We start from the raw sequence: 8,518 nt of genomic DNA, 5'->3' as shown, positions 1-8,518 counted from the left end.
CCTTTTTCAAATTTTTTTGCCAATTAGCGAACACATCCCTAAAATCTTCTTACCTGAGATGCTGAAGGGCCGTATTTGCAAAGGCATTCTTATTTTGAAATAAAAATCTTTGAAAACTGACAACTTCTCTTAAGTCAAAATAAATCATGATCTTCTAACCAATCACTCTAATAAATGTGCAGGATGAGCACAATTGAAAATGAACCCTTCACAATTCTTGAGGAAATCCCATTACAGCTCCATATGTGGTGGAACGACTTAGGAAAAATCAGCAGAACTACTATGGTAAAAGTTTTGGGCGGTCTTGTTGGTCTTCTGAAAATCAAACCGAGGTTGGTGTAATCGAGGCTTTGATACCCTTTTGGGACCCGACTCATAACGTGTTCCGTTTTTCTGATTTCGAGCTAACCCCCACGCTGGAAGAAATAGCGGGATATGCCGGTCTTAGTGGGAATCTCAGAAGTCGGTACCCAGTGGCGCCAAGAACAGTGACTCCTCATAAGTTTTTAGACACGCTGAGCATCAGTCGGGAGGTTCAGGATGGAAATCTATCAAAGGGTTTTGCACATTCTACTTCTTGTACCAGCGTTATGGCGATCCCCATGGTTTGAGGCACCTGATATCGGCCTAACACATTCAGGAAACAAAGATAAATGGGAAGCACGGCGGGGACTGGCTTTTATAGTGGCATTCTTGGGTATTCTAATTTACCCAAGAAAAGATGGAAACATAGAATTGGGTATTGTAGGAAAGGCCGACGTCATGACTAAAAAAGCTAATGGCACCCTTGTTCCAATGATCTTAGCGGAGATTTATCGAGCTTTAACCATCTGCCGAGAAGGGGGAAAATTCTTTGAAGGCTGTAACATGCTCTTGCAACTTTGGATACAAGAACATCTTTGTCACCGCTTGGGGTACATAAACTACGGCATGACTGGTCTGAACTGCATTGAAGAATATGAAAACCGAGTGGTGCGTTGTGAATTTCCAGAAGGTACAGAGGCTTGGTTTGCACATTTGAGTTCTTTAACTTCAAACAAATTGAGTGGACATTCGGTTGGCTCCCAGTCACTGACGTCATTTATATGTCAGCCGAGGTGTTCTATCTTCTCTTAATGGGCCTCCGGAGCATCCAGCCATACGCCCCGCACAAGGTGCTACACCAGCTAGGCAGGTTTCAAACTATCCCACATGATGAAGATCTGAGCCAACAAGTCATCGAATTGGGTCCAAAAGCTGTGTTCCCAGAAGCAAAAGTTCGTCAGATCTAGAATCAGTGTAGGTTTCTAGAGCCAAAGACTCAGGTAAGGGATGTATCCAAAGGCGAGCTAGAGCCTAGTTACACGACTTGGTTTGCTAAAAGGTTTCAAGTCCATCAAGAGTCCGAAAGGCCTTTTAAAAGACACCATGTTCAGCAATTCACTGATGAGTCACGGGAGCAATGGGATTGGTTGGAAAAAGAGACAAACTACAGAGCCACAATAAGAAAATTGGAGGGACATATCCACGATCTTAAATTTGACAACAGTGTACAAGCTGCTGCTGATGAAGGGGAAAAGAAGAAATTGGCTCAGGAAAACAAAGCCCTTCGAGCCCAGATCCAAAAAATGAAGATAGCTGCTGAAAATCAGGAGAGGAGCCGGGCGGATGAAAGACTCATAACTGGTCTTAGAAGGAAAATATTTGAGTACAAGGAAGACATGGAAAAATCTGAAGGTAATCTGGCAAGGGCCCAGGCACAGTTGACAAAGGCCACAGAGGGACGGGTAGAGTTTGTACGACAATTGAAAAGGAAATATGAGGGAACAGTCACAAACTTGAAGAAAAGGCTAACTTCCCTCGAAAATGAGATGGCCAAACAAGCTAGGAACTTTAAAGCAGAAAGGGAACACTGTTATGCGTTAATGTCCCAACTAGAGGAAGATATGCAACAGCTGCAGGGTCAAAACCATCATGATGCCCAAGTGTTAGAAGCTAGGTCTCAACAAATCGGCGTTTGCTCCAAGAAAAAGGTGTCATCAGGGAAAGGGTTAGAGCAATTGCTGACTACATCGTCATAAAGTGCCATGAATGTGAAGACATGACTCAAACCACCTTCTTCTCCGCAGTGATGACCTTTGTTCGACAAATCATGAATGACCTGGATCGTCTTCAAGGAGACCTTGCACACAGGCCCGTGGCGAGACCGACTGATGTCCCGCGGGCCCCTGGATCAACTTTAGAAGCACTTATGTACTCTTGATTTTCATTTTGAGTCTGTATTTCAGTTTCTAGTTTTAAAGTATGTTTCGAGTCTGTTTTTAGTTTTTAAATTCCTAGAAAAGTAGGATGGAGTCTTTTGTAACAGAAAAAGTAGAAGTTTTATTAATGAAAATTTGGAAAACCCCAAAAATTGTTTCTTTATTTTTGCATTTATTTCTTGAACTACGTGATGATCTGATTCACGCAGCATCGTGATACGTAGGCAATCCTAATCGGATCCGGTCATGTTTTTAAATAATTCGAATAAAAAGGAAAAAGAAAAGAGAAAAACAAGAAAAGAGAGAAAACAAGAGTAAGGGGGAAAAATGATGACAAAGTGCAAAAGAGAGCAAAGTTGAAAAGCGCCAAAAGAAAGAAAGTTGGAGAGATAAACGAAAGCCGGGATGAAACACGCAACCGTTGCAAAACATGTAGAAACACATTTAACTGTATAGGTGCATCACACCCCAATGTGCGATTCCCTATGTGTTAATTGTCTCACACTAACCGGTTCGCTGTGTTTGCTATTGAGTAAATTTTATATTAAGGTGGTTGGTTTTGTGGTAATCTGGCTTCACATCCCTACTTCACAAGATCAAAAGGAAGTGTTGAAATGTCGTCAGAGAGTCATCTGCCAACAGTTCCTATTCCAGAGGATAGCCCGATCTCGGCCATCCCAACTTCAGAGTCAGCCGCTGCTGAGGAAAACAGGGTTCTGCGTCTCCGCATGTTGGAAATGTGGGACGCCTGGTCCAATGGAAGAGAGCCACCAAGTACGATACCAGGTTTCCCCGAGCTACTTCCCAGGGCGAGTGGAACTTCCAACGACCCGATAAACTACCCAAACACTCCGCTTGGACATCCTACCATCTCAGCCCACTTTGCCGGAACACCTTCTGAGGTTCGCCCCCAGGTGTTGATTTCAGGTGTGGCCTCCAACATATTCACTGCGCCACCTTCTTCAGCCACCGCACAACCCACTTTGCCAAGGCCAAACTTTGACCCATCATCCTTCACTTTTCAAGTACCATCCTTCCCACCAGAAACGGCCCAGTTCACTACCAATTCCTACCCCCAACAGCCCCGGTATGAGTTTATCGTGGGACAGGAGAAAACAATAAAGAACCCCGAGCAGGAAGAAATCACTCGGAAGATGAGGAGCATGGAACAGAGCCTTAAGAATATACAAGGCTTAAGTGGTCAAAAGAGCGTATCCTATGCTAATTTGTGTATGTTCCCACATGTCCACCTACCCCTGGGTTTTAAAACTCCCAAATTCGAGAAATACGATGGGCATGGGGATCCCATCGCCTACCTCAAGAGGTACTGCAATCAACTGAGAGGAGCAGGTGGAAAAGAGGAGCTTCTCATGGCTTATTTTGGAGAGAGTCTAATGGGCATTGCATCCGAGTGGTACATGGATCAGGATATATCCCGTTGGCACATTTGGGATGATCTAGCTCGGGATTTCGTCAGGCAGTTTCAGTATAACATAGACATAGCTCCCGACAGGAATTCTCTATCGAAACTCAAGAAGAAGTCATCGGAAAGTTTCCGAGAATACGCTGTTAAATGGCGCGAACAAGCGGCCAGGGTCAAGCCCCCGATGGATGAAACAGAAATGGTGAGTGTTTTTCTATAAGCCCAAGAGGCTGACTACTTTCAAAATATGATGTTGGCAATGGGGAAACCGTTCGCTGAGGCCATCAAGATTGGTGAGATGGTAGAGAACAGTCTAAAAACAGGGCGCATATTGAGTCAATCTGCCATAAGAGCTACGTCCCAAGCAATTCAAAGCGGGTCCGGAGGTGTAGCAAACAGAAAGAAAAAGGAAGAAGCGGCAATGGCGGCTTCAGGTCCGAGGAACCCCCGTCCACCCAGAAATTACTTCTCTCCAAGCCCCCCACAGCATTATTATCCCCACCAGGATGTGGCTTATGCTATGGCCCCCCAATCGTACGCAGTGATAAATGCCCAACCATACGCTTGGCCACAACAACAGTTTAACCAAAACAGAGCTCCACCTCCTAGAAATAACCCTCCCCACCAAGCTCAGTATAATCCCCGACCTCCACAAAATAATTTCCCTTACAATGCCCGTGCACCCAGGAGAACAAATTTCATGCCTATTGGTGAGTCATACTCTAGCCTTTTCCCTAAACTTGTCCAAATGGGTTTGTTGCAACCCGTACCCCAAACCAGGCAAAACCCAGAGTCGCCCTCTTACCGACCCGGTACTCGATGTGCCTATCATTCGGGAGCGGAAGGGCATGACACTGAAGACTGTTGGACCCTGAAAAGGGCGGTTGAGAATCTCATAGAGCAAAAATGGATAGTGCTGAAGGATGAAGAAATTCCTAATGTGACCAACAACCCATTACCGGCCCACAACAACGGACCTGTTATTGGGATGATTTACAAAGATAAGGAGTTTGATCCCGCCTTGAAAGCCATCATTGCCATCGCTGATGTTGAGAAGAAACCGAAGGCTGCTGCAAAGCAAGATAAGGGGAAGAAGAAGAATGAACCCACCCCTCAAAGTGCAGAAAAGGAAGTAGAAACCAAAACTGGGGCAGTACCCCCAAAAGATGCCATTCTTTATGTTCCCCGGGGTCACAGGAAAGAACAAACAACATTGAGCCCTCCAAAAAGGTTCGAGCTGAACAGGGGACCTAAAATGTACGTGCCTAAAGGGACCTATGTGGTACGGGGGCCAGTAATTTCACCAAGGCTGAATGAGCCCGTGGTTATTGGCCGCGCACCGCAGAGGCCCATGACAGACCCCACTGCCGTCCCATGGAATTACAACAGAGCGGTAGTGACATACAAGGGAAAAGAGGTTCTAGGGAAGCAAATGAAACTAACCCAACTGAGAAATACCTTGACTTGGAGGATTTGAACAAAGCCAAGAAGAAGCGCTTCCCACCCAAGAAGCCTGTTAGTGCCGAGGAGGCCGAAGAATTCTTCCGTAAAATGAAAACTGCGGACTACGAGGTTATAGACCAACTCCGGAAGTCTCCTTCACAGGTCTCACTCCTGTCCCTACTGGTGAGCTCAACCGAGCATCAGAAAGTGTTGATAAAAACCCTCAATGAAGCTTATGTTCCGATTGAAACCACTGTTGAACAACTGGAAAGGATGGCGGAAAGATTCTTCGCAATCAACCAGATCTCATTTAGCAAGAATGATTTGCCTCCTGAAGGGGCTGCCCACAACAAAGCCCTTCATCTGACAGTTAAATGTGAGGGGTACTATGTGAAAAGGGTCATGCTGGATGGCGGATCCGGAGTTGATATCTGCCCTCTTTCAACTTTGCAAAGAATGGAGATTGGAACTGAGAGAATCAGGCCTAACAATGTCTGTGTGCGTGCCTTTGATGGCATCAAGAGAGACACCATAGGCGAGATCGATTTGATTTTGACTATTGGTCCTGTGGATTTCGAGGTGACATTTCAGGTCCTAGACATGGACACTTCTTACAATTTCCTCTTGGGAAGGCCTTGGATTCACGCGGCGGGGGCCGTACCTTCCACTCTCCACCAGATGGTGAAATTTGAATATGAAGATCAGGAGATCGTGGTCCACGGAGAGGACGAGCAATCAATTTATCGGGACCCGTCAGTCCCATGTCTTGAAGCAAGGGAAGGTAGCGAACATATAGTCTATCAGGCTTTCGAGGTTGTGGTCGCCGACCAATGTGAAGAAGGAAGCCCATGTCCTCAACCCTTTCTCTCAAATGCGTCAATTATGGTTGCCAAGGAAATGATCAGGCATGGATATAAACTCGGGAAGGGGCTCGGGACATCATTGCAAGGTATCACAGAACCTGTCACTCTGGCTGCTAGCGAGAAGTTCTTTGGTGTGGGTTTTCAGGCCACGCCGGCTGATGAAACATGGGCAAATAAGCGGAAGAACAATGGTTGGGTCTTGCCTCAGCCAATCCCGCATCTGTTTGAAACATTCGTCAAGCCCAAGTACACAGAAGAGGAAGATGAGGCCTTCACGGCCGAGGAGATTGAAGAAATATGTGGAGCTATGAGGCAGATGTTGTATGAAACCCACATGGTTCAGCCGGGAGAAGGCTCAAGCACCGCTGAGGTGCTGTATATGGGGCCCAATGCCAAGTTGCAAAACTGGAAGGCTACTCCGTTCCCAGTCAGGCGGGAATCCCGGTAGTCCAGTCTTGCCACCTTTTCTACATCACGAGTTATTCCAGGGTGTAACTCGGATGTTTCCTTTAGTTTATTGTCTTTAAATTCCAAATGTAAACCCTGTTATCTTCAAAATTCAATGAAATGAAATCAATATTTCATCGTTCATGAATCTCTCTCTTTATTCTTTCTGATTTTTGTTACTTTTTCTTATTTCTTCTTTCAGTTCTAATAATGCGGCTTTAAATAACATGACATGCTTGCGGACTTCATGCCCAGATCCAAACACGCTGTCTAATTGTGAAATAATGAATCAAGAACCGGAATACGATGAAGAAGAGGCTTTTAGGGAAATAAATCGAGAATTGGAACAATTTGAGAATAAGCCTAAGCCAAATCTAAATGAAACCGAGCCGGTAAATTTGGGTAATTCAGAAGAGGTCCAAGAAACCATGATAAGCATTCACACAGATGAAAGAACTAGGGATGCACTGATCCAACTTTTGTTTGAATTCAAAGATGTGTTTGCTTGGTCCTACGATGATATGCCAGGATTAAGTGTTGATCTAGTGGTGCACAAATTGCCAACTTACCCCGATTGTCCCCCTGTCCAGCAAAAACAAAGAAAGTTCAAAACTGGCATTAGTGACAACATCAAAGAAGAGGTCAACAAGAAGTTGAAAGAGGGTGTGATCAGAGTGGTCCGATACACCATATGGTTGGCTAATGTAGTCCCAGTGCCAAAGAAGGACGGGAAAACCCGAGTGTGTTTTGACTATCGGGATCTGAACAAAGCAAGTCCCAAGAACAACTTTCCTCTGCCAAACATCCACAACCTCGTTGACAACTGTGCCAAACATGAGATACAGTCTTTTGTGGATTGTTACGCTGGATATCATCAGGTCTTGATGGATGAAGAAGATGCGGAAAAGACAGCCTTCACCACACCCTGGGGCACCTATTGTTACACGGTCATGCCTTTTGGTCTGAAAAACGCTGGGGCAACGTCCATGAGAGCTATGACTACCATCTTTCATGATATGATGCACCAGGAAATCGAGGTGTACGTGGATGATGTGATCATTAAGTCCAAAACACAGGATGACCATGTTCGGGACCTAAGGAAGTTCTTTAAGCGTCTGCGCAAGTATGATTTCAAGCTAAACCCGGCTAAATGTGCATTTGGAGTCCCGTCTGGGAAACTTTTGGGGTTCATAGTCAGTCGGAGGGGCATCGAGTTAGATCTAACGAAAATAAAGTCTATTCAGGATTTGCCTCCTCTAAAAACCAAGAAAGAGGTAATGAGCCTGCTGGGAAGGTTGAATTACATCAGCCGGTTCATCGCTCAGTTGACTTCCACCTGTGAGCCTATATTCAAACTGTTGAAGAAAGATGTGGTGATTAAGTGGACAGATGAGTGTCAAGAGGCCTTCGACAAAATCAAAGAATATCTGTCAAATCCGCCAGTCTTGGTCCCACCCAAACCTAGGAGGCCTTTGTTTTTATACCTGACAGTCTTGGAGAATTCTTTTAGCTGTGTCCTCGGGCAACATGATGTGACCGGGAAGAAAAAGCAGGAAATCTACTATTTGAGCAAAAAGTTCACAAGTTATGAAGCCAAATATACCCTGCTGGAAAGGACTTGCTGCGCCCTAACTTGGGTTGCCCAGAGCTTAGGCATTACCTGTTGGCCTACACCACTTACCTCATCACCAGGTTGGACCCTTTAAAGTACATATTCTAGAAGCCGATGCCCACAGGGAGGTTGGCGAAATGGCAAATCCTGCTCACTGAGTTCGACATAGTCTATGTCACTCGCACGGCAATGAAAGCTCAAGCTCTAGCGGATCACTTAGCTGAAAACCCTGTTGATGATGAGTATCAGGCTTTGAGTACTTACTTTCCGGACGAGGAAGTGAGTTCAGTTGAGGTAATTTCAGAGGATGCCAATGCTTGGAAAATGTTCTTCGATGGAGCGGTAAATGCAAAAGGTGTTGGGATTGGGGCAATTCTGATCTCGCCCACTGGTCAGCACTATCCAGCCACAGCCCGGCTTCGGTTTTTCTTCACAAACAACACTGCCGAGTATGAAGCCTGCATTATTGGGCGAGTGAAATATAGGCAAC

This window comes from Nicotiana attenuata, unplaced genomic scaffold, assembly GCF_001879085.1.
Source record: "Nicotiana attenuata strain UT unplaced genomic scaffold, NIATTr2, whole genome shotgun sequence".
Lineage (NCBI taxonomy): Eukaryota > Viridiplantae > Streptophyta > Magnoliopsida > Solanales > Solanaceae > Nicotiana > Nicotiana attenuata.
Note: the sequence above shows the minus strand (reverse complement) of the source record.